The sequence below is a fragment of the Mirounga angustirostris genome, unplaced genomic scaffold (genome assembly GCF_029215605.1).
Source record: "Mirounga angustirostris isolate CCGP_5_RB_7025 unplaced genomic scaffold, mMirAng1.0.hap1 SCAF_5, whole genome shotgun sequence".
Taxonomy (NCBI): domain Eukaryota; kingdom Metazoa; phylum Chordata; class Mammalia; order Carnivora; family Phocidae; genus Mirounga; species Mirounga angustirostris.
Window position 1 is genome coordinate 157,255,596 of NW_026991713.1, and position 27,761 is coordinate 157,283,356.

The following is a 27,761-nucleotide window of genomic DNA, read 5'->3' on the forward strand; positions in this document are numbered from 1 at the left end:
CCTCACAACCACCTTCAAGGGAGAGACTCTTCTTATGCTTACAGATGAGAACAGGGAGGTTCAGAGGCATCTGCCTTTAGAGTTATGCACTTTTAGATTCCGTCTCTAAAATGTACTATATTTACATGGTTAACTTAGCAGAGTGTACCAAATAGAGTATCCTTTTGGGGTTATCAGAACAGTCTCAGGTACTGGGTGTGCATATTGAAATGATGCTATCCTTCAGGGTAGTTTGAAGTTTGTCAAGCTGTTTGCTCCTGTGTTCAATGACCCAGAGTGGGGAACTGTTTGAGCTCTTGCCTGTATTATCAGATTCTAAAATATATATACATTTTTATATAAATATGTCTAATAATATATATATATCTTCCCACTTTTTTTTTTTTAAAGATTTTATTTATTTACTTGAGAGAGAGAGAACACATGAGAGGGGATAGGGTCAGAGGACAAAGCAGACTCCCCGCCGAGCAGGGAGCCCGATGCGGGACTCAATCCCGGGACTCCAGGATCATGACCTGAGCCGAAGGCAGTCGCTTAACCAACTGAGCCACCCAGGCGCCCCTATATCTTCCCACTTTTAATCATGTACTTGTCTATAGTAGCTCCTCTAAGTAAAAAAAAAAAAAAAAAAGTTTGTTAAACTCTATGTTAAAAATAAAAAGAGTAGGGGTGCCTGGCTGGCTCAGTTGGTAAAGCATGTGACTCTTGATTTCAGTGTTGTGAGTTCAAGCCACATGTTGGGTGTGGAGCCTACTTAAAATAAAAATAAAAATAATGATAAGTAAAAAATAAAAAGAATAGATTTTTTTCACAGCTTCATTGAGATGTAATTCACATATCATACAATTCACCCATTTAAAATGTGCAATTTGGGGCACCTGGGTGGCTCAGTTAAGCATCCAACTCTTGGTTTCAGCTCAGGTCATGATCTCAGGGTCGTGAGATGGAGCCCCACAATGGGATCCATGCTCAGCGTGGAATCTACTTGGGATTCTTTCTTCCTCTCTTCCCTTCCCCCCAATTCATGTTTTCTCTCTCTCTGAATAAATAAATAAAATCTTTTTTTAAGATTTTATTTATTTATTCAGAGAGAGAGAGCACAAGCCAGGTGAGGGGCAGAGAGAGAAGCAGGCTCTCTGCGGAACAGGGAGCCCCATGTGGGACTCTATCCAGGGACTCCAGGATCATGACCCCAGCCAAAGGCAGACACCAAACCAACTGAGCCACCCAGGAGCCCAATAAATAAAATCTTAAAAAAAAAATATGTGGGGCGCCTGGGTGGCTCAGTCAGTTAAGCATCTGCCTTCGACTCAGGTCACCTGGGATTGAGCCCCCTGTCTGGCTCCCTGCTCAGCGGGGAGTCTGCTTCTCCCTCGGCCCCTCCCCCTGCTCATGCTCTCCCTCCCTCTCTCTCTGTGTGTGTCAAATAAATAAACAAAATCCTTAAAAAATTTTAAAAATGTGCAATTCAGTGGTTTTTAGTATATTTACAGATATATATAACCATCACTACAGTCAATTTTTTAACACTTCATTACCTCAAAAAAAAAAAATCTCAGGGGCGCCTGGGTGGCTCAGTCACTAAGCATCTGCCTTCTGCTCAGGTCATGATCCCAGGGTCCTGGGATTGAGCCCCGCATCGGGCTCCCTTCTCCGCGGGAAGCCTGCTTCTCCCTCTCCCACTCCCCCTGCTTGTGTTCCCTCTCTTGCTGTGTCTCTCTCTGTCAAATAAATAAATAAAATCTTAAAAAAAAAAGTCATACCCTTTAGCTATTGCCCCCATATTTCCCTGTCCTCCCTCCCCCCAGCCCTAAGCAATCATTACTACTTTCCCTACTTATTCTGGACTTCTATATGGATGTAGCTTGTATCAATACTTTATTCCTTTTTATGACCAAATTATATGCCATTGTATAGATACACCACATTTTGTTTATCCATTCATGAGTTGATGAACATTTGGGTTATTTCCGCATTTTGACTATTCATAAGTAATGCTGCTATGAACATTAACACAACTACTTGCATGGACACACGCATGTAGGAACTCTATGTTTCACATTTTGAGATACTGTCAGACTATTTTCCAAAGTGGCTGCACCATTTTATATTCCCACTGATTGTGTACTAACATTCTCCAAATCTTCACTAGCAGTTTCTACTACCTGTCTTTTTGGTTATAACCATCCTAGTGAGTGTGAATAGCATCTCACTGATGTTTTGATATGTATTTCCCTGATGGCTGATGATGTTGAGAATTTTTTCATATGCTACTGGCCATTTTATATATCCTTTGGAGAAATACCTATTCAGTTCACTTGCACAGTTTTTAATTGAGTTATTTGTCTTTTTACTGCTGAGGTGTAATAGTTCTTTGCATATTTTTGATACAATCTGTTATCAGATTTGCAAATATCATTTGCAAAATTTTTGTCCCATTTGGATTATCTTTTCACTTTTTGATGAAACTGGAAAGTGTGAGCCTTATTACTTTGTTCTCCTATTTCAAGATTGTTTTGGCTATTCTGGCTCCCTTGCAAACTCATGTGAATTTTAGAATCAGCCTGTCAATTTCTACAAAGAAGACAGCTGGGATGCTGATAGGATTGCTCTGAATCTGTAGATCAGTGTGGGTACTTTGCTATCTTAGCGATATTAAATCTTCTGACCCATGAATACAGAGTGTTTTCCATCTATTTCAATCTTTTAAAATTTCTTTCAACAATGCTTTGTAGTTTTCAGAGGATACATTTTGCCCTTTTTTTGGGTAAATTTATTCCTAAATATTTAGATAGATATTTAGTGAAGACCTGAGGGGCTCTTTCAAAGCAAAATACATGAGCTTTACCAAGTAATTCCCATAGATGTTTTTCGTTTCCTCTTAGTTCATAGCCATGTTCTGGGTAGAGATCGCCAGACGGTTGAATTCTGATGGAGTGAAGGACTGCCGTGCATCTGAGCAGATCATAACTTCTTTTTTTCTTTGTTTTTGTATTACAAAAGTAATACATGTTTTTTTTTAAAGATCTTATTTATTTATTTTTGAGAGAGAGAGCGCATACAAGCTGGGAAGGGGCAGAGGGAGAAGCAGACTCCCCCTGCCAAGCAGGGAGCCCAACGCGGGACTTGATCCCAGGACCTTAGGATCATGACCGGAGCCAAAGGCAGATGCTCAACCAACTGAGCCACCCAGGCACCCACAAAAATAATATGTTTGCTGTAAAGATTCATGCACTATTGAAACATCCATGAGTTTTGGGTATCCTGTTTTTTAAACTTAGTAAGTTATGGAAATTTCCATGTCATATGTAAATCTACTTTTTAAAAATAGCTGTGTTGGGGCAAATTACATCAGTGTTCGTAATTGAACTGTAGATGGATTTTAGGCTATTTCCGGTAGTTTTCTGTTACAAACTATGCTTAACAGATTTTTTTTTTTTTAAAGATTTTATTTATTTATTTGAGAGAGAGAGAATGAGAGACAGAGAGTATGAGAGGGAGGAGGGTCAGAGGGAGAAGCAGACTCCCCTCCGAGCAGGGAGCCCAATGCGGGACTCGATCCTGGGACTCCAGGATCATGACCTGAGCCAAAGGCAGTCGCTTAACCAACTGAGCCACCCAGGCACCCGCTTAACAGCTTTTAACACAGGCTCCAGTTGCTGTTTTTCATGATCTATTAAGTACTTGGAAAAAATGTAAGAGTTGAAAGAAAGGCATCTTTTGTTGTTGTTACAGCTTTATTGAGGTATGATTGACCCTCGATAAATTACGTTTATTTATACTGTGTGACTTGGTACATTTTGACATATGTATGTTCTGTGAAACCACTACCACAATCAAGACAGTTTACATACTCATCACCCCCCAAAGTTTCCTTGAGCCCCTTTATAATCCCTTCCTCCAGCCCTTCCCCACCCTCCCTCATCCCCAGATAAGCACCCACCTGCTTTTGGCACTATGGATTAGTTTGCATTTTCTAGATTTTATGTAAGTGGAATAATATAGTATGTATTTTTTTGGTGTAGATTCCTTTGCATGTTTTGTGGATATCAATTTTTTTTTGAGAGAGAGAGAGAGAATGAGCTGCAGGAGGGGCAGAGGGAGAAGCAGTTTCCCCGCTGAGCAGGGAGCCCGATTTGGGACTTGATCCTGGGACTCTGGGATCATGACCTGAGCCAAAGGCAGACGCTTAACCAATTGAGCCACCCAGGTGCCCTCAATATTTCATTCTTTTTTGTTGATGAAGAGTATTCTACTGTACGGATATATCACAATTTGTTTCTTCATTCACTTTTTGATTGGCATTTGGGTTGTTTCCAGTTTGGGGCTATCACAAATAAAGCTGCTATGGACATTTGTGTCTTTGAATGGATGTATGCTTTTCTTTCTCTTGGGTAAATACCTAAGAGTGGAATGGTTGGGTTGCATGGTAGGTATGTGTTTAACTTTTAAAAACACTGCTGAAGTATTTACCAGATTATTTTACACTCTACCGGTAGTGTAAAAGTGTTCCATTTGTTCAACGATGCTTATGATCAGTCTTTTTAGTTTTAACCATACTAGTTTTAGTATGCAGTAGTATTTTTTTGTGGTTTTTGATTTACACTTTCCTAAAGACTACTGATGATGTTAGTGCATTTTTCATGTACTTACTTGCCATCCATATACCTTTTTGGTGGATTGTTTGTTCAGATCTTTTGCCTATTTTTTTTTTTTAAAGATTTTATTTATTTATTTGACAGAGACAGAGACAGCGAGAGCAGGAACACAAGCAGGGGGAGTGGGAGAGGGAGAAGCAGGCTTCCTGCTGAGCCGGGAGCCCGATGTGGGACTCGATCCCAGGACCCTGGGATCATGACCTGAGCCGAAGGTAGTTGCTTAACCAACTGAGCCACCCAGGCGCCCTGCCTATTTTTTAATTGAGTTGTTTGTCATCAACTTTTACTGAATTGTAAGCGTTCTTTACATAGTCTAGAGACAAGTCCCTTGTTGGATATATGTTCAGCAAGTACTTTCTCCCCGTCTCTCTTGGCTATACATTTTAAAACTTTTTATTGAAGTATAGTTGACACACAATGTTACATTAGTTTCAGGTATATAACGTGGTGATTCCACGCGTCTGTATGTTATGCTGTGCTCACCACAAGCGTAGCTACCGTCTGTCACCATACAATGCCATTACAATACCCTTGGCTGCGTTCTCTATGCTGCACCTTTTATCCCCGTGACTTATTCATCTTGGCTATTACATTTTATTTTTATTTATTTTATTTTATTATTTTTTAAAGATTTTATTTATTTATTCACGAGAGACAGAGAGAGACAGAGAGAGAGGCAGGGGGAGAAGCAGGCTCCCAAGGAGCAGGGAGCCTGATGCGGGACTCGATCCCAGGACCCTGAGATCATGACCTGAGCCGAAGGCAGACGCCCAACCATCTGAGCCACCCAGGCGCCCTTGGCTATTACATTTTAAGGGAAGCATGGCCAAAAGATTTCAACAATCCCTTTTCTCAAACCCTCAAACTAACATGAATTTCTGTTGATCTCAATAAAAAATCATTATAAAGTGGAAACCCAAAGTTGCTTTAAGTGTATTCTTAATTTCCAGAGAAGTGACACTTATATAAATTATTGGGGTAAAAAGAAAAAAATGACAGCTGATTGGAATTTGTTGTTTTTATTATTTATTTGTCTAAGTCACTTTAACTGTTGGGTATAGTGATGAAGGATAAGCACCATATTTTCATTTTCTCAGGCTGTCTTCTCAGGGCTTTCTTTTTGAGGAGTTGAATAGAGAAAAGAACGAACATATGCTCGTTCTCTCTAATAAGTGTTTTATTCTTTTTTTAAAGATTTTTTATTTATTTATCTGAGAGAGAGAATGGGAGACAGAGAGCATGAGAGGGGGAGGATCAGAGGGAGAAGCAGACTCCCCACTGAGCAGGGAGTCCGATGCAGGACTCGATCCTGGGACTCCAGGATCATGACCTGAGCTGAAGGCAGTTGCTTAACCAACTGAGCCACCCAGGTGCCCCTCTAATAAGTGTTTTAATAGGTCTGTGACTCTTCCACATCCCATTCCCCTCAGAGAGGCAGAATAGTAAATGGGTTAAGAGCATGGAGTCTGCCAGGGAGGAGTCCCGCTCTCCTCTTATGAGCTATGTGACCCTGGGTAAGTTACTCAAACATTCTGTGCCTCAGTTCCCTCATCCGTAACATGAGAATAAAAATAATACCTAATGAATAGAATTATTATGAGGATTAATTGACTCAAAATATACAAAGTACTTAAATGGTTCCTGGCACAAACTAAACAAAAGTACTTAAATGGTTCCTGGCACAAACTAAACACTCTAGAAATGTTAGCTTTTATTATTAAGACTTGATGCGGCAAATATTTTATTTGATTTTCACTGCAAGAACACACTGATTTTATCTGTTTTGATTTAGGCTTCTTTGGCATAGGTTTGCCAACACTTATGCTGAGATACACTGTTCACAAACTCCTACTCAATAAACATGAACGGAGAGCCAAAACCCTCAGTTTGTAGAAGACTTGATTTTAGTAAGTGAAAAAGCAGTCTCTCTCAACATTTTTATCATTTATATCATTGGCTCATATCTTTTTGTATATTGGGCATTATAATAATAACTAACAATTGAGAACCTTATATGTTGAGTATGTGCTAGATGAGAGAGAGAGACAAGATAGACAGTGAGAGACAGAGACGCACAGAGAGAGTGTTAGTTGGAGGAAATGTCCCTTAGGTAAAATAACTTGTCTATGATCACACAGCTGGTAAAGTAGCAAAGTTGAATTCAAACCAAGGGACGTCTGATTTCAAAATCTTTCACTTTCTACTCTACCACATACTTCTTATATTATTATAATTTCTTGTGCGTGCAGTTTTTTAAAAAGATTTTATTTTTTTGTTTGTCGGAGAGAGAGAGCACATAAGCAGGGGGAGCGGCAGGCAGAGGGAGAAGCAGGCTTCCCGCTGAGCAGGGAGTCAGATGTGGGGCTCTGTCCCAGGGCCCTGGGATCATGACCTGAGCCAAAGGCAGACACTTAAAGACTGAGCCACCCAGGTGCCCATAATTTCTTGTGTTTTATATACTCTTGTATTAGAGACCAAGAGCAAGCTGCTTCATTTCAATATGTGGAAATGTGTGATTTTACAATATTAGTATTTTATATGGAGGGCTATAATGGGACTTGCTGGGGTGTTCTATGTATTTTCTCTTACAGAACTCTTAAGAAATGCCTTGGATCACATCAGTCACTGAGCCATTGTCTTTAGTATCCAGAAAATGAGTTCTTGTTCCTTGAAAATAGAGAAGTAAGCCAAAAAGTTAGTTAGGGGGAAAAAACCCTTTTGTTTATTACAGTACATTTGTATTCTACTTACATTTATTCGAAATTCTCGTGTAATGTATGTACATTTGGTTAGTGAAAACTTTTCAAGGCTAAACAGTGTACTTTTTAATTGAAAACAAAGAATACCTTCTAATCTTTGTTAATGTACATATGTATATTTAGCACAAACTTTTCACTCTAGAACAATGAACTTTCTCAATGATAGCTTGAAATGCAGAAAAAAATGTTAAGTCTGAGCTCTCAACATGAGCCTGTTAGGATTACGAAAATATGTAAGATTAGGCAAGAAACAAAACCCAAAGAAATGTGGATAGAATCATAAACTATTATTTATGGTACTTGATTTTGGCTAAAAATTACATTTCAGATATATTACAGTAAGAACAATAGAAATATATATTCACTTATTCAATAAATATTGTTTTACCTACTGTATGCTGGGTAAATTCTGGGCTTTAATCCCAAATCTTAAAATCTGGATTTATATTAGATTTTAATTGGACTTTTCACATTACCATAAAGCAATGTTGATTGTTTCTCTCTCTTTTTTAAGATTTATTTTTTTTAAAGATTTTATTTATTTATTTAATTGACAGAGAGAGAGAGAGAGACTGTGAGAGGGAACACAAGCAGGGGGAGTGGGAGAGGGAGAAGCAGGCCTCCAGCCAAGCAGGGAGCCCGATGCGGGGCTCGATCCCAAGACTCTGGGATCATGACCTGAGCCGAAGGCAGTCACTTAACCAAGTGAGCCACCCAGGTGCCCCTAAGATTTATTTATTTATTTTAGAGAAAGAGTGTGCCAGTGGGGTAGGGGAGGGGCACAGAAAGAGGGAGAGGGGAAGTAGACTCCCTGCTGAGTGCAGAGCCCATCGCAGGGCTCCATCCCAGAGATCATGACCTGAACAGAAATCAAAAGCCAGACACTTAACAGACTGAGCCACCCAGGCACCCCATGTTGATTGTTTCTAAGCGATGGATTCTTTCATATGGTTGGTTTTAGTAAAATCTCTTCATATTAGTGTGAAAATGAAAATGTAGGAAACCATTTTCAGGTTTGTTCGTTTTATAGGAAATAATAGCTGTTTCTTTGTTATTATGGAATATTACTATCCTTAGTCAATTTTTATGGATATATATGAGTAATAGCATTTCTAGTCACAATAGACAATATTACTTGTGCGTTTCAACTGATATTACAATTCAGAAGCAAATTTATTTTTTTGCTGAGAACATTTACTTTGTCATCAGCAAGAGTAAGCCCAATTCATGGTGTTCCAACTTATTAACACTATGTCACTCTGTTTCCATTTCAATGCCTTGTACTTATCAGTCAGTCCTGGCTGAAGAAGTTTGGTTACTATAAAATTATCTTAATTTCTTTCTACCTAGAAGGAACAGCCTCCATTGTCATGTTATTTCTCGGACAGCAATATTATTACTTTTTGGCTCTTTATGTCACTATTATCATGTAAGTAAATGCCAGTACCAATCCCCAAATTACACTAGGATTTTTTTTTTTATTTTTTTAAAAGATTTTTTATTTATTTGATAGAGAGAGACACAGCGAGAGAGGGAACACAAGCAGAGGGAGTGGGAGAGGGAGAAGCAGGCTTCCCACTGAGCAGGGAGCCCGATGTGGGGCTCGATCCCAGGACCCTGGGATCATGACCTGAGCCGAAGGCAGACACTTAATGACTGAGCCACCCAGGAACCCCTACACTAGGATTTTTTTTTTTTAGAGGGGGCAGGGGCAGAGGGAGAAGGAGACAGAGAATCTTAAGCTGGCTCCCCACCCAGCGCAGAGCCTGATGCAGGGCTTGATCTCAGGACCCTGAGATCATGACTTGAGCTGAAACCAAGAGTCAGACACTTAACTGACTGAGCCACCCAGGCACCTCTCACAGCTTCTTTTTTCAAGTTATTTCATACATTAGATTTTGTAGTAAAGTTCCTCTTTTTAACCCATTAAAGTGCATCATTTAGTAAATGCTGCTGCCAAGTAAGGATCTTGCCCCCAAATATGTTCTTTGTCTTTGTCCCCATCTTGGGAAATGGCCCTATAGTCTGCCTAGGCATCCAAGTCAGCAACTTTGTCTTTGTCTTCTCTTTCTTCTTTGTCTCCTACGTCCAATATGCTATCAATTTAATAGTAGTTTTATTTTCCTAATATGTCCTGAATCCATCCCTTCTCTGCTCCCATTGCCATTCCTTTAGCTCAGGTCCTCATCCTCTCAGATGGAGTAGTATACGGCCTCCCAGATGGTACCCTTGTCTCCAGTCCCTCCAAACCCTTCCTCCACACTGCTCCTAGAAGAACATGTCATTCCTTTGCTTAACAATCTTAAGTGGCTTCTCACTGCTTTCAGGACAGAATCCAAATGATGACAGATGCAGCCTTTTGTTATATAGTCCCTGTTTACTTCTTCATCCTCATTTTTTATTACTCTTCCAGTTTCACTGTACTCCACACCAAACAGGAATACTTCGTAGTTCCTGGTTCAAATACCTCATGTCAACATGCAGCATTCTGTGCCTGGGAAGCTGTTCACCATTTCCTGCCTGGCTCTCTCCTGGTGTTTCTGAAGGCTACAGCTCAGGGATGTGCTTCTCTGAAAAGCCTTCCTTGATGTCCTCATCTGGATTAGGTGTCCCTCCTGCATGACTCCCATGCCCTCTGCTTATCTGTGCTGGAGTGTTTACTCCCCTGCCTTGGACTGCCTGTGGCCTCCACTGGACTGAGCTTATTGCGAGTAGGGTCTAGTCTCTTATTGCTGTGGCCCCATTACCTAGTACAGTTCCTACAAATAGTTGATCATTAGAAAATGTGTTTTGGGTAGAGAAACTAATAATCCTACCCCAGGTCCCTGTTGGAACAATTTGAGAAAATGTTCATGAAGATTTATTTGCATTTTGAACAGATTGGTAGTGGAGAGTAGAGTAACTAACTCAAAGGATTGAATCTCGGCAGAATTTCATGAACCTCACATAGATAACTGTTCTATAAGTATATAATGGTGGCCCTGCCTATATCATATTTAAAATGACATTTTTAAAAGATTTTATTTTTTAAGTAAACTCAACACCCATCGTGGGGCTTGAAGTCATAACCCTGAGATCAAGAGTTGCATGCTCTACTGACTGAGCCAGCCAGGCACTCCCCCCCAAAATGACATTTTTATAGTGATTTTTAGAATGAAAATTTTTTTGCCTTTTTTTTTTACTTAAACTATTCCCCCATTTTTATTCTCCTATCATAATTAAAATGTTATATGTTCTTTTATAGTTCTTAATTTATCCCATTCTCGATAGCAAGAGAAAAGTGTCTGATTAATTTCCCTAGCCTGTTTTGTTCTTTAGAATCAGCCCATAATTTAATCAGATTAAATGAGAAGGTAGTCATTTGGGAATAAGGAAACAGCATAAAAACCATTTTTAAAAATACAGACTTAACTATAGAGAACAATGTGATGGTTACGGGGACGTGGGAGGAGGTTGAATAGGTAAGATGGGGATTAAGGAGCGCAGTTGCTGTGATGAGCACCAGGTGTTGTATGGAAGTGTTGAATCACTAAATTGTACACCTGAAACTAATATTACACTGTATGTGAACTCACTGGAATTTAAATAAAAACTAAAAAAACCCCAAATCGTTATTTATTTATTTTTTAAAGATTTAATTTATTTTTTGGTCAGAGAGAGAGAGCAAACAGGTGAGGCACGAGGCAGAGGGAGAAGCAGACACATATTTTGTGTATTATATGTATTATATACTGTATTCTTACAATAAAGTAAGCTAGAAAAAAGAAAGTGTGAATAAGAAAATCATCATAAGGAAGAGAAAATACATTTATAGTACTGTACTGTATTTATTCAAAAAAGTTCCCATATAAGTGGACCCATGCTGTTCAAACTTGTGTTATTTGAGGGTTAAATGTACTATAAAATAAAGATATATTAGGCACACACTTCTATCCCCCCCAAATATTATATAGATATGAATACATACTTCTCTTTTAAAAATGAACTAACCGGGGCACCTTGGTGGCTCAGTTGGTTAAGTGTCAGCCTTTGGCTCAGGTCATGATCTCAGGGTCCTGGGATTGAGCCCCACACATTGGGCTCCCTGCTCCGTGGGGGGCCTGCTTCCCCCTTTCCTGCTCCCCCTGCTTGTGCGCTCTCTCTCTCCGTCATATAAATAAAATCTTTTTTTAAAAATTAAATATAAATAAATAAATAAATAAAAATGAAATAACTATTTTTGCTTGGGATTTTAAAAAATGGTTTTGGGAGACACCTGGGTGGCTCAGTCAGTTAAGCGCCTGCCTTCACCTCAGGTCATGATCCCGGGGTCCTGGGATCGAGCCCCACATCAGGCTCCCTGCTCCGTGGGGGGCCTGCTTCTCCTCTCCCTCTGCCTGCCCCTCTGTCTGCGCTCTGCCTACTTGTGCTCTATCAAATAATAATGAGTCAACTGTACATTATTTCATTTTTCTTTCTTACAAACAAAATTTCAACTGTCATTTGATGTTTGGTTTTTTTTTTTAAACAAAATCTGTGCCTCCTAGTTATATGCATATTTTATATGTATATTTTAAAATTGCTTCTAGGGTGATTGTGCAAGCTTCTTTTCGGTTGTTTATGTTTAACCTGCCACTAGCTGATATGGTCGATGCAGATTTACTGAAGTTCAGTCAGCAGTAAGTACATTTATTCAAATATTAGCTACAAGAATATCACGTGGAGGCAGGACCTATCAGAGTCTGCCTGTTACATTACCACTACAAATCATGTATCTAAGAGACGATCATAAGACGCATCATTGGGAATTAGAGAGCAGAACATAATAGGATATTCATAATTGTTTGCCCTGGGCAACTTTCCCCTGCCTTTGAAAGGGCATCATAATTTTTTATCCCTCAGGTTCACACAACCAATGCTACAACAGGATTAGATCTCAGAAACCAAAGTGAAATCTCAGATAGCTTTATGTTCTACCTATTGCAGTATGCCTTATTATACTGGATGTTAAGGCAAAGTGGCCTTTGCTCTGTAAGAATTAAAATTAAAAATAAAAAGAAGGTCCATCTTATCTTTTTTTACTTGAAAAACCGTAAGCTGCTGCTGGTGAGAGGTTTTGTTCTTTCGTATGGTGTTAAGCTGTAAAATTCACTTGATTGGTAATGTTTTCTGACATGTGCCCTATTTACAGATTAGAAAGGAATGTGTTATTTTAACATAGGTACATTCTTTATCAGCTCTGTGGAAACATTGAGACAGCATGGACTCTTTTTTTTTTAATGAAATTTATGTTGAGGAAAGCTTTGCCAATCCAGCTGCTTGATTTCCACTTTACATAATTCCTTTCCTGTTTCAGGGCTTTGTTACTAAGTTATGTTTGGGTTGATAAGCAAGATGCTGAACTCCTTACAGTGCAGGACCATATCCTCACCAGTGTCTAGAAAAGTGACTGGCTCAAATCACTTTTTTAAAATGAGTAATTTAACAAAAAGAAACTTCAGTAGACATCTTACAACTCTCAAATTCTTTTTTTTTTTTTTTTTAAGATTTTATTTATTTGCCAGAGAAAGAGAGCACAAGCAGGGGGAGTGGCAGAGGGAGAAGCGGACTCCCCACTGAGCAGGAAGCCCAACATAGGGCTCAATCCCAAGACATTGGGATCATGACCTGAGCCGAAGGCAGACACTTAACCGACTGAGCCACCCAGGCACCCCTCTCAAATTCTTTTTGAATGAGACTGGAAACAAGTAAATAAAATGTCTCAAACAGTTGGAAAGAAAAGGGCACCAACATTTACCACATGCCAATGTGTACAAGCATTACGTGGCTTTTGCTCATTCAAGTCTCACCCCAGCCTTGTATGGTAGATATTATTTAAATATGTACTGATTGCCTCCTAATGTGTCAGGCATTGTGGTAAATGCTGCAGATACAATGTAAAAGGCCTTGTAACAGATTCCCTCTAAAACATACTCTCTCTCTCTTTTTTTTAATTTTTAAAAAAGTTTACTTATGTATGTGTGTATGTATGTATGTATTTATTTTAGAGAGCGAGCATGCAAGCAGGCGGAGGGTAGTGAGCAGAAGGAAAGAGAGAGAGGGGGAAAGAATCCCTAGTAGATTTCATGCTAAGTGCAGAGCCCAATGTGGGGCTTAATCTGACAACCCTGAGATCATGGCCTGAGCCAAAACCAGGAGTTGGACGCCCAATGAACTGAGCCGCTCAAGTGTCCCTTTAGCTTATAAAGTAATCTCTGCACCCAACGTGAGGCTCAAAGTCATGACCCTGAGATCAAGAGTTGCATGCTCCACCAACTGAGCCAGCCCGGTGCTCCTAAAACATACTCTTTATGTACATGGCATGCTGTATGCTTTTGACAAGTGGCTACTCTGGAGGATACCTGTCCTTTTCTGGCAGCATAAGTTGTATCCTTACTTCATGATCCTGGGGTCCTGGGATTGAGTCCCGCATTGGGCTCCTGGCTCAGCCTGCTTCTCCCTCTGCCTCTGTCTGCCAGTCCCCCTGCTTGTGTGTGCTCTCTATCTATCCACCCGTCAAATAAATAAAATCTTTGAAAAAATTAAGTTGTATCCTTACCAAGAGTTAGTCCTTTTTGTTTTAAATCTGTTCATGTCAGCTGCAAATGTTATTATAATGACAGTATTTAATTGCGTAGGATCTATAAGGGTGAGATGAAAGTTATCTCTATGGAAACTAAGTTGAATGCTTTATAAAGATTAGACAAAGGTAAGATGTAAAAAAAATACTATTAGATCTGATGTGATGAGAACTATAAATGTCTTGAGGGAAAGTCATAAAAACCTAAAGCTATTATGTTCTCAGATTGCCTTGTAAACAACTTGAGGTTCTCTCTATAATTGGCAGTAGAAACTGTAGATCATGTAATATGGATACTGTCCTTGGGAGAAAGATGGCACAGTACTTTCACCCATGGGCCCATACTCAAAGGAAAAACCCAAAGAAAAGACTGATGAATGAGTACATTTCACTTAAAACAGAATAGTTAACATCTCTTCTTCTAAAAAGGATTGTTTTGCTCTAGCCGATTGTTGACTGTCCTGATCATATCAGATAAGAACTTAATACAATGGGGGCGCCTAGGCGGCTCAGTCAGTTAAGCATCTGCCTTCGGGCTCATGTCATGATCCCAGGGTTGGGATTGAGCCCCACGCTGGCCTCCCTGCTCAGCTGGGAGCCTGTTTCTCCCTCTGCCTGCCGCTTCCCCTGCTTGTGCTCTCTCCCTCTCTCTCTCTGTCAAATAAATAAAATCTTAAAAAAAAAACCAACCAACTTAATACAATGAGCGAAAATAGACGTAGCCCTTACCCTGTGGTACTGACAGCCTAGTGGGGAAGATAGACAGCAATTGTATTACAATATTATATTATCATACAACCATAATTATCCTCATTTTCAAGAAACTAAGACTCGTGAGAGGGGTTAACTTTCCCAAGGTAATATAACCATCAGATTGAAGGACTGGGAGTGAAACCCAAGTTCTTCCCATCAAACCATACTTCCCCCAATTCTCTTGCCTCATCTTTCTTCCCTTTCTTTTTCTTTCCCTTCCTCCCCCTTTTCTTGCCTTTTCTTCTCTTTTTCCTCCTTGGTTGCAAGGTTTCCACCATTAGTGGAAATATGACAGGATTTCAGTTTATTCAGTCAATGCACTGGATTTATTGATTTTTATATGACATAACTTAATTATCAAAAATGATATGGCAGGATTCTTACTTAGAACACATTTAAGTAACCCTTCATGAAACCTGGGCTGAGAAACTTAAGTGTGAATCCCAGCTCTACTACTTACTAGCTGTGTGACTGTGGACAAGTTCATCTATTCTCCCATCTCTAAAATAGGAGTGACAATGTCTTCCTCATAGGATTGTTGTGGGTTTTACAATTTTTTTTAAGTAGTCTCCTGCCCAATGTCGGACTTGAACTCATGGACTGAGCCAGCCAGGCACCCCTGTTGTGGGGTTTAAGTGACTTAACACAGGACAGGGCATATACAGCTCTCGCTTATCAACCACTTAAGAGTCTAGCTGTGTCTCTCTTTGATCTGTTTCTTCATTGAAAGAGTTTGGTTCTTCTAGCTCTATAACCACTATCACTGAGAGGTTAACATTCTATAACTACTATACTATTTCTACTATTGTCTGGTTAGGGTCAAGGAGGACTTAATTGACAAAAAGGTCCTTGATATACACACACACACACACACACACATGCTGTGTGATACAGACCCATGCTATCTTTGTCTGTTTCAGGTTACCCCTTTCCTCAATGGTTTTTGGCATCAATGCTTTGTTTACAAAACCAGCTCAGTCTTTAGCTCCCATGATGATACTCTCTAAGCTAAAAGAGTATGGATATGGAAACCCAGATAAAAGGTAGAGTAAAAATGCCTTTGAAATAATATAAAGGAAATATGAAAGCAAACTCAGACTTTTACACTGATTACTAGAGAGTTATCTTGGACTTTGGATATTATTAGTCATTAATTCTCAGATTTCGAGTAAGCTATAACAGAGTATTAATGTCAAAGAAATTTTCATAGGAGTATCTTTAAGGATGTTTCTTAAAGGATACTACAAATGTCTATATAATTCACACTAAACTACATTTGATTGTTTTTATCTTTTTATCTAAGTCATTTATTCACGAATGTTCCTTAAAGGATACTACAAATGTCTATATAATTCACACTAAACTACATTTGATTGTTTTTATCTTTTTATCTAAGTCATTTATTCACGAATGTTTCTGAGGGCATGCTACTATCTGCCAGGTTTAAAAATGCTGGGTATACAAGATGAATAAGGAGCTTCCAAGGAGCCCCACAGATTATAAAACACTGTGATAAGGGCTCTACCAGGAGCATAAAATGGGGCACTGTGGTCATACAGAGAAGAGATTCCTCCTTCAGTCTCCCTGGACAAGGGAGCACCTCTGAGAAGTGAGCTGAGTTTTGGAGGTTGAGTTGGATTTCCCCTACTGAACACTGAAGAACATCATTCCAGGCAGAAAAAACAGCATGGAAAATGTCTGGAAGCATGAGAGAACTCTTAATAAGCTATTCATTTATTCACTCAACAAATGTCATTGAGAGCCTACCATGTCCTATGCTCTGTGATAGGGTCAGTGAATGGCAGTGAACAAACCAACAGAGATCTCTGTCCTCATAGACCTAGTTCTAACAGGAGACATGCAGACAAAAATTAAATAAAATATGTAGTATGTTAGCTGGCAATAAGTTTTTTTGGTGAAAAATAAAATAAGACAGGGAATAAGAAAGGTTGGGGAAAGCTGCATTTTTAATTCGAGTGATGGAAGGTCCCAGGAGGTGACATTTGAATAAATGCAGGGAATTGGGAGGACACCATGGAGGCCCTCTGGGGGAAGAGTGTTCCTGGCAGAAAACACAGCAAGTGTAAAAGGATAGAGGGATACCATGCCTGGCTTTCTAGATCTCACAAGGGAGAAGTAAGCACGAGGGAGGCCAGGTCTTGTAGGTCCTTGCAGCCTTGCTTTGTTACTTTGGTTTCACTGTGAGATAAATGGTGGTAGTGAGGCAGTGGAAGATTAATTTATTTTTTATTTATTTGCTTTATTATTTTTTTTAAAGATTTTATTTATTTATTTATTTGAGAGAGAGAGAGCACGTGCAAGCAGTGGGAGGGGTAAAGGGGGAGGGAAAGGGAGGGGGAAAGAATCTCAAGCCGACTCACATTGAGTGCAGAGCCTGATCTCAGACCCTGAGATCATGACCCTGAGATCATGACCTGAGCTGAAACTAAGAGTTGGTCGCTCAACCTACTGAGTCACCCAGGTGCCCCTATTTGCTTTATTTTTTAGAGCAGTTTTAGAAAATTGAGCAGAAAGTACAGAGCTTCTCTGTATTCTCTGTCCTCCACCGGATATAGCCTCCCCACATCAACATCCACCCCCTTTCCAGAGTGGTACATTCGTTACAATCAATGAAGCTACACTGACATATCATTATCACCCAAAGTCCATGGTTTACATTTGGGTTCACTCTTGGTGTTGTACATTCTGTGGGTTTTGATGAATGTATCCACCATTACAGTGTCATAGAGAATAGTTTTACTGCCCTAAAAATCCCCTGTGCTCCACCTATTCATCCCACCCTTCCCTCTAACCCGAACGACAAGGATATTTTTACTGTCTCCATGATTTGCCTTTCTTAGGATGTCAGATAGTTGGAATCATATAGTATGTAGCCTTTTCAGATAGATTTCTTTCACTTAGTAATATGCATTTATGTTTCCTCCATGTCTTTTCATGGCTTGGTAAATTATTTCTTTTTAGTAATGATTAATATTCCATTGTCTGGATGTATAATTTATTTATATATTCATCCACTGAAAGACACCTTGGTTGCTTCCCAAGTTTTGGCAGTTGTGAATAAAGCTGTTTAAACATCCATATTCAGGTTTTTATGTGGATATATGTTTTCTCCTTTGGGTAAATACCAAGGAGCACAGTTGCTGAATTGTATGATAAGAGTATGTCTAGTGTTGTAAGAAACTGCCAAACTGTCTTTGAAAGTGGCTGTACCATTTTGAATTCCCATCAGCATTTGGTGTTGTTAATGTTTTGGACTTTAGCCATTTTAATAAGTGTTTATCTCATTTTAATTTGCAGTTTCCTGATGCCTTATGATGTGGAACATCTTTTCATATGCTTGTTTGCCATTTGTATGTCTTTGGTGAGGTGTCTGTTCAGGTCTTTTGCCCATTTTTTAATCAAGTTGTTCATTTTCTTATTGTTGAATTTTAAGATTTCTTTGCATATTTTGGATAACAATCCTTTATCAGGTATGCCTTTTGCAAATATTTTCTTCCAGTCTATGGTTTGTCTTCTCATTCTCTTGACATTGTCCTTAGCAGAGCAGAAGTTTTTAATTTTAATGAAACCCAGTTTATCAATTATTTCATCTTTTTAAATTAACATATAATGTATTATTTGTTTCAGGGATGCAGGTCTGTGATTCATCAGTCTTACACAATTCATCATAGCACATACCCTCGCCATGTCCATCACCCAGATACCCCATCCGTCCCACTCCCCTCCACTCCAGCAAACCTCAGTTTGTTTCCTGAGATTAAGAGTCTCTTATTTTTTGTCTCCCTCTCTGGTTTTGTCCCATTTCATTTTTTCCTCTTCCCCCACGATCCTCTGCCTTGTTTCTTGATTCCACATATCAGCGAGATCATATGATAGTTCTCTTTCTCTGATTGACTTATTTCGCTTAGCATAATACCCTCTAGTTCCATCCATGTCATTGCAAATGGCAAGATTTCATTTTTTGATGGCTGCATAATATTCCGATATATACCCCACATCTTCTTTATCCATTCATCTATCGATGGACATCTAGGCTTCTTCCATAGTTTGGCTTTTGTGGACATTGCTGCTATAAACATTGGGTGCATGTGCCCCTTCGGATCACTACATTTGTATCTTTGGGGTAAATACCCAGTAGTGCAATTGGGGTGCATTGGAGTGCATGTGCCCCTTTGGATCACTACATTTGTATCTTTGGGGTAAATACTCAGTAGTGCAATTTCTGGGTCATAGGGTAGCTCCTTTTTTTGAGGAACCTCCATACTGTTTTCCAAAGTGGCTGCACCAGCTTGCATTCCCACCAACAGTGTAAGAGGGTTCCCCTTTCTCTGCATCCTCGCCAACATCATTCCTTTCCTGACTTGTTAATTTTAGCCATTCCGACTGGTGTGAAGTGGTATCTCATTGTGGTTTTGATTTGTGTTTCCCTGATGCTGAGTGATAGTGAACACTTTTTCATGTGTCTGTTGCCCATTTGGATGTCTTCTTTGCAGAAATGTCGGTTCATGTCTTCTGCCCATTTCTTAATTGGATGATTTGTTCTTTGGGTGTTGAGTTTGATAAGTTCTTTATAGATTCTGAATACTAGCCCTTTATCTGATATGTCATTTGCAAATATCTTCTCCCATTCTGTCAGTTGTCTTTTAGTTTTGTTGACTGTTTCCTTTGCTGTGCAAAAGCTTTTTATCTTGACGAAGTCCCAGTAGTTCATTTTTGCCCTTGCTTTCCTTGCCTTTGGCGATGTGTCTAGCAAGAAGTTGCTGCGGTTGAGGTCAAAGAGGTTGCTGCCTGTGTTCTCCTCAAGGATGTTGATAGATTCCTGTCTCACATTTAGGTCTTTCATCCATTTTGAGTCTATTTTTGTGTGTGGTGTAAGGAAATGGTCCAGTTTCATTCTTCTGCATGTGGCTGTCCAATTTTCTCAACACCATTTGTTGAAGAGAGACTCTTTTTTCCATTGGACATTTTTTCCTGTTTTGTCGAAGATTAGTTGACCATAGAGTTCAGAGTCCATTTCTGGGCTCTCTATTCTGTTCCATTGATCTGTGTCTGTTTTTGTGCCAGTACCACACTGTCTTGATGGTTACAGCTTTGTAACAGAGTTTGAAGTCTGGAATTGTGATGCCACCAGCTTTGCTTTTCTTTTTCAACATTCCTCTGGCTATTGGGGGTCTTTTCTGGTTCCGTACAAATTTTAGGATTATTTGTTCCATTTCTGTGAAAAAAGTGGATGGTATTTTGGTAGGGATTGCATTAAATATGTAGATTGCTCTAGGTAGCCTAGACATTTTAACAATATTTGTTCTTCCAATCCATGACCATGGAACGTTCTTTCATTTCTATGTGTCTTCCTCAATTTCTTTCATGAGTATTCTATAGTTTCCTGAGTACAGATTCTTTGTCTCTTAGATTTATTCCTAGGTATCTTATGGTTTTGGGTGCAATTATAAATGGGATCGACTCCTTAATTTCTCTTTCTTCTGTCTTGTTGTTGGTGTATAGAAATGTAACTGATTTCTGTGCATTGATTTTATATCCTGCCACTTTACTGAATTCCTGTATGAGTTCTAGAAGTTTTGGGTGGAGTCTTTGGGGTTTTCCACATAAAGTATCATATTATCTGCAAAGAGTGAGAGTCTGACTTCTTCTTTGCTGATTCGGATGCCTTTTATTTCTTTTTGTTGTCTGATTGTTGAGGCTAGGACTTCCAGAACTATGTTGAATAGCAGTGGTGATAGTGGACATCCCTGCCGTGTTCCAGACCTTAGGGGAGAAGCTCTCAGTTTTTCCCCATTGAGAATGATATTTGCTGTGGGTTTTTCATAGATGGCTTTTATGATATTGAGGTATGTACCCTCTATCCCTACACCGTGAAGAGTTTTCATCAAGAAAGGATGCTGTACTTTGTCAAATGCTTTTTCTGCATCTATTGAGAGTATCATATGGTTCTTGTCTTTTCTTTTATTAATGTATTTTACCACATTGATTGATTTGCAGATGTTGAACCAACCTTGCAGCCCAGGAATAAATCCCACTTGGTCATGGTGAATAATCCTTTTAATGTACTGTTGGATCCTATTAGCTAGTATTTTGGTGAGAATTTTTGCATCCATGTTCATCAGGGATATTGGTCTGTAATTCTCCTTTTCGATGGGGTCTTTGTCTGGTTTTGGGATCAGGTAATGCTGGCTTCATAAAATGAGTCTGGAAGTTCTCCTTCCATTCCTATTTTTTGGAACAGTTTCAGAAGAATAGTTATTAATTCTTCTTTAAATGTTTGGTAGAATTCCCCTGGGAAGCCATGTGGACCTGGGCTCTTGTTTTTTGGGAGATTTTTGATACTGCTTCAATTTTCTTTCTGGTTATGGGTCTGTTCAGGTTTTCTATTTCTCCCTGGTTCAGTTTTGGTAGTTGATACATCTCTAGGAATGCATCCATTTCTTCCAGATTGTCTAATTTGTTGGCATATAGTTGCTCATAATATGTTCTTATAATTGTTCGTATTTCTTTGGTGTTGGTTGTGATCTCTCCTCTTTCATTCATGATTTTATTTATTTGGGTCCTTTCTCTTTTCTTTTTGATAAGCCTGGGCAAGGGTTTATCCATCTTATTAATTCTTTCAAAGAACCAGCTCCTAGTTTTGTTATTTTGTTCTACTGTTCTTTTGGTTTCCTTGATTTCTGTCTTAATCCTATTTCCTTGATTTCTGCCTCAATCCTTATTATTTCTCCTCTCCTGCTGGGTTTAGGCTTTATTTGCTGTTTTTTCTCCAGCTCCTTTAGGTGTAGGGTTAGGTTGTGTATTTGACACCTTTCTTGTTTCTTGAGAAAAGCTTGTATTGCTATATATTTTCCTCTTAGGACTGCCTTTGTTGCATCCAAAAGATTTTGAACAGTTGTGTTTTCATTTTCATTTTTTTCCATGAATTTTTTTAATTCTTCTTTAATTTCCTGGTTGACCCATTCATTCTTTAGTAGGATGCTTTTTAGCCTCCATGTATTTGAGTTCTTTCCAACTTTCCTCTTGTGGTTGAGTTCGAGTTTCAAAGCATTGTGGTCTGAAAATATGCAGGGAATGATCCCTATCTTTTGGTACTGGTTGAGACCTGATGTGTGACCCAGGATGTGATCTCTTCTGGAGAATGTTCCATGTGCACTAGAGAAGAATGTATATTCTGTTGCTTTGTAGTGGAGTGTTCTGAATATTTATCTGTGAAGCCCATCTGGTCTCGTGTGTTATTTAAAGCCCTTATTTCTTTGTTGATCTTTTGCTTAAATGCTCTGTCCATTTCAATGAGGGGGGTGTTAAAGTCCCCTACTATTATTGTATTATTGTCGATGTGTTTCTTTGATTTTGTTATTAATTGGCTTATATAATTGGCTGCTCCCATGTTTGTTTTTTTTTTTTTAAGATTTTATTTATTTATTTGAGAGAGAGTGAGAGAGAGCACATGAGAGGGGGGAGGGTCAGAGGGAGAAGCAGACTCCCTGCTGAGCAGGGAGCCCGATGCGGGACTCGATCCCGGGACTCCAGGATCATGACCTGAGCCGAAGGCAGTCGCCCAGCCAACTGAGCCACCCAGGCGCCTGGCTGCTCCCATGTTAAGGGCATAAATATTTACAATTGTTAGATCTTCTTGTTGGATAGACCCTTTAAGTATGATATAGTGTCCTTCCTCATCTCTTATGTTATTATCTTTTATGTCTCTTATGTCTTTGGTTTAAAATCTAATTTGATATAAGGATTGCCACCCCAGCTTTCTTTTGATGTCCATTAGTGTGGTAAATGGTCTTCCAACCCCTCACTTTAAAAGGTGTCTTTGATTCTTTTTTTTTTTTTTAAAGATTTTATTTATTTGAGAGAGAGAATGAGAGACAGCACAAGAGGGAAGAGGGTCAGAGGGAGAAGCAGACCCCCTGCTCAGCAGGGAGCCCGATGCGGGACTCGATCCAGGGACTCCAGGATCATGACCTGAGCCGAAGGCAGTCGCTTAACCAACTGAGCCACCCAGGCGCCCAAAGGTGTCTTTGATTCTAAAATGAGTCTCTTGCAGATAGCATATAGATGGGTCTTGTTTTTTTTATCCAATCTGATACCCTGTGTCTTTTGATTGGGGCATTTAGCCCATTTACATTCAGGGTAACTATTGAAAGATATTAATTTAGTGCCATTGTATTGCCTGTAAGGTGACTGTTACTGTATATTGTCTCTGTTCCTTTCTGGTCTATGTTACTTTTAGGCTCTCTCTTTGCTTAGAGGACTCCTTTCAATATTTCTTGTAGGGCTGGTTTGGTGACCTCAAATTCTTTTAGTTTCTCTTTGTCCTGGAAGCTTTTTATCTCTCCTATTTTCAATGACAGCCTAGCTGGATATAGTATTCTTGGCTGCATATTTTTCTCATTTAGTACCCTTCAATTATTTCTTTTTTTAAAAAGATTTTATTTATTTATTTGAAAGAGAGAGAGAGAGGGAGAGAGAGCACAGAGGGAGAGGGAGGAGCAGACTCCCCACTGAGCAGGGAGCCCAATGTGGGGCTCGAACCCAGGAGCCTGAGATCATGACCTGAGCTGAAGGCAGACACTTAACCTACTAAGCCACCTAGGCACCCCCCTTCAATTATTTCTTTCATAGACTGTGCCTTTGCTGTTGTATCTGAAAAATCATCACTATACCCAAGCCATCCAGATTTTCTCCTGTGTTATCTTCTAGGAGTTTTATAGTTTTGCATTTTACATTTAGGTCTGTGATCTATTGTGAGTTAAGTTTTGCATAGGTGTAAGGTCTGTGTCTAGATGTTGCATGTAGATGTCCAGTTATTCCAGTACCATGTGTTGAAAAGACTACCTTTTTCTGCATTGTATTGCCTTTGTGCCTTTATCAAAGATTAGCTGATTATATTTATGTGGATCTATTTCTGGCCTCTCCATTGCATTCTATTGATTCTCTTTGCCAATACCATACTATCTTGATTTTGTAGCTTTATAAAAAAGATTTTATTTATTTATTTATTTGAGAGAGAGACAGAGAGAGCACAAGCAGGGGCTGGGCAGAGGGAGAGGGACAAGCAGACTCCCTACTGAGTGGGGAGCCTGATGCAAGACTCGATCCCAGGACCCTGAGTTCATGACCGAGCTGAAGTCAGATGTTTAACTGACTGAGCCACCCAGGCACTCCTATAATAAGTCTTGATATCAGGTAATGTCAGCCCACTGGCTTGGTTCTTCTTCAGTATTGTGTTGGCTATTTTTTATCTTTTGCCTTTCCATATAAACTTTGGAATCAGTTTGTTGATATCCACAAAATAACCTGCTGGGATTTTGATTTGGATTGTGTTAAATATATAGATCAAGTTAGGAAGAGCTGACATCTTGACAATATTGAATCTTTCTACCATGAACATGGAATATCTTTCCATTTATTTACTTCATTTTGTATTTCTTCCATCAGAGTTTTGTAGTTTTCCTCATATAGATCTTATACATATTTTGTTATATCTATACTTAAAGTCCTTAATTTTTAGGATGCTAATATAAATGGTGTTATGTTTTTAATTCCAAATTCCACTGTTTATCACTGACACATAGGAAAGCAACTGACTTTTGAATATTAGCCTTGTATCTTGCAAACTTGCTATAATTCCTTATTAGTTCCAGGAGATTTTTGTTGTTGATTCTTCTGGATTTTCTACATAGCCAAGGATTTATATTTAAAAGTTTTTCTTACACCCCTACCCCCAGTTTTTTTTAAAGATTTTATTTATTTGACAGAGAGAGACACAGCGAGAGAGGGAACACAAGCAGGGGGAGTGAGAGAGGGAGAAGCAGACCTCCCATGGAGCAGGGAGCCTGATGCAGGGCTCCATCCCAGGACCCTGGGACCATGACCTGAGCTGAAGGCAGACGCTTAATGACTGAGCCACCCAGGCGCCCCCCCACCCCCATTTTATTGTGAACATTTCATTTTCAAATATACAAAAAAGTTGAAAAAGATGTATAGGGAAGACTTACATATTCACCAGCTCGATTCAACTATTTATATCTAATTACATTGGTTTTATCATATATTGATCACTCACAATATGTGTAATATGTGTAATATGTACTCACAACTGGGTAATTGCGTGTTAAGAAATGAGTTGAGTATACACAGGAAGTGAATGTGGACTGTTCTAGATGGCATTTCTTCTATAGAATTTGAAGGAACTCTTTTCAATCTCAGCTTCTACATCTACTAAGTGAATGTTTTCCACCTGCACTAAGGAAGTTGCTTGAAATACAGGTAACATCAAAAGTCTCAAGCAGTGTTGTGGAAGAAAACTATGGTGGCTGGGAAGGGGAGAGGAACAGAATCTGGGGTAGAAAGGACTCAAAGCTCATTCACTGATAAATATGAGAGAATGCAGGAAGAAGGGGTGCATTTAATCTGTGCCCCTCTAAATTTTCTTTGAGAATAGAGGCCCTAAAGTAATGTTTCTTAACCTCATTTCACAATAGAATCACTTAGAGCTTGAAAAAGTCCTGATATCCAGGCCACACCCTAGACCACTTAAATCAGAATATCTGGAGGTGAGATCCAGACATTGGTATTTTTTTCAAGCTTACTAGCTTATTCGATTGTGCAGCCAATGTAGAAAACCTAGAGATTTACTTCCTTGGAAACAGAGGCTCTAGAGATTAATTCTTATTGACTTGGGCAAAGATACACTGACAACCAGACACGTTGGCAAAGTAGTCTCCTGGTCCAGTAAGCATTATTAGAGGTATGAACTTATTTAGGGCACTCAAGTATCATTTATCTTTGAGTGATAACTTAACAATTGGTGGCCTTACACAGATATTGGTAATCTGAAAGTCCTGACTGAAGTCCAGAGGCCAACTGCACACTTAATAGGATATGGTTAGGTAATCAGAGAGTGCTTTGAGATTCATGGTATATGAATTTAGCAAATATCTCTTTGGAATAAATTTCATGCTTGTAAGAGAGTTTTCTAATATCTGATTAATACTTTACTGTTACCATATGCAGATCTGTATGGTTCAGGGGTATTATTCTTGCCCCTGCCATTTTTGAAAAATGGTCTGTGATTTCTTGCTACAGTTAGAGAAATGTTGGTCCTAAGGGGTATATTATTTTAGTAAGTTTAATAGATCTAATTTCTTCTTTTTTTTTGGTAAAATAGAGCATCTTTTAAAAAAAATTATTTATTTTTTGAGAGAGAGAGGTAGAGCACAGAGGGAGAGGGAGAGGGAGAAGCCGAAGCCCCAACATGGGGCTCAGTCCCAGGACCATGGGATCATGACCTGAGCCGAAGGCAGATGCTTAGCTGACTGAGCCACCCAGGCGCCCTGATCTATTTTCTTCTTATTGACCCAAGGATATACTACTCAGTAGCCTGTAAATGTAATGGTTAGTTTATTGTTAATGGAGATTCATAAATGGGGTACTTGGGCAAGAAAACCAATGTGTAATCTCTTCTAATTATAGGGGATAAGGTACTTTATGTCATAATATTGGAAATTGATTATCTTAATTATTTTATACATGTAACTTCTATTAAAAATGCAGCAAAGTCCACACTTTTCACACACAAAAAAATGACAATAAAATTCTAGTATATTATAGAAAAAAGGCTACTCCTCCTATTTGGCCAATTAAGCATGCTTGCATTCTTTTGTCAGCAAACATTTGTGGAGTACCTAGTAGGTGTTAGCACTGAGCTGGGAGTTGAGATACAAAGAGTCGTGAGGCATGACGCTTTTTTGCCCTTCAGAACTCACATGGCATTAGTGGTGAGGCAGACTGGAAACAGAAAGTCCAGTACAACGAGCTAAGTCCAAGGTTGAGATAAGCAGAATGCAAGAGGAGCCCAAGCTGGGCACTCGGCTGCTTGTTACAGGATGCAATGCATTGCACTGACTCCATGTGGTAGCACTGTCTGATAGTCCTGGCCAAATTCTTGCTGCTTGATGAGACATTCTGGAATAGAAAGATGCATTTCCCCAGTAGTCAAAATCTGCCAATTTATTTGTTGAATTACAGTTGTCATCTGTGGATACTCTGCAGGAAACTCAAAATACATTACTTTAAAAATACTCTTCTAGATCAGTCTGCTATATATTCAAGTGTGTTTTTTCTAAAGATTATTTATTTGAGAGCGAGAAAGAGCAAGTGAGAGTGAGAGTGAGAGAGCATGAGTGGGAGAAGGGGCAGAGGGAGAAGCACACTCCCCACTGAGCAGGGAGCTGGATGCAGGACTCGATCCCAGGACCCTGAGGTCATAACCTGAGCCGAAGGCAGATGCTTAACCAACTGCACCATCCAGGCGCCCCCCGCAAGTGTGTTTTTAAATGTTGTAAATGCAGCTTTCCCTTTACTTCTCTTTTGTCTGAAAGCCTCACAATACTCCAAAAGTTATACTTGTAACAAAAGTTTAGAAACATGACTTTTCTCTTAATGATGTAGTAAACAATACTGTCTTAAACTCCAGCAAAGAAGCAGATCAAAAATGAACTGCTTCAGGGTGAATAATTGACAAATAACAAATAACCTCAAGACTTTGTCTTTTAAGCAATGAAAATATTCTTGGTATTTAATTATATGTTGCTAATCATTAAAATCAGTTCTAAAACTGTTTTTTGAAAATAAGTGCTTTCTATAGTGATTTACTATAGCAACAGCCTGGAAATTCTCAGGCAACAACTCTCTTTTGCTTGTTTAATGATTTCTGTTTCATATTAGGACTAAATTGGTGGTTTTATTCAGTACTAAAGATTAGGTTACCTAGACTAGAAATGAGCTAGTCTTACATATTATACTTGGTGCTGGTGGATTTTGTTCTTTTAAGCTATCAATTCAATATCATGCTGTTGATTCTGCTGTAGTTCTGAAATACTGTAAATTCCTTGGTTAATATTTTACATACTCTTGACCTATGAAGCCACTGATGTGTAGAGCTTTGGATAGGAAAAACAA

The 27,761-nt window shown here is 39.1% G+C and overlaps 1 long non-coding RNA gene across 2 annotated transcripts in view; it reads right to left on the reverse strand.

The window, feature by feature from the left end:
• Positions 1-27,761, reverse strand: part of LOC135364558 (uncharacterized) — a 63,134-nt gene that overhangs the window by 8,073 nt on the left and 27,300 nt on the right. Inside the window, exon 3 of one of the 2 annotated variants that reach the window (XR_010411922.1) lies at positions 3,971-7,325. The exons of the other annotated variant lie outside the window; for it this stretch is intronic. This is a non-coding gene — a long non-coding RNA (uncharacterized LOC135364558). Of the gene's footprint in view, positions 1-3,970; positions 7,326-27,761 lie in introns of those variants that run through there. 2 annotated transcript variants of the gene reach the window in all.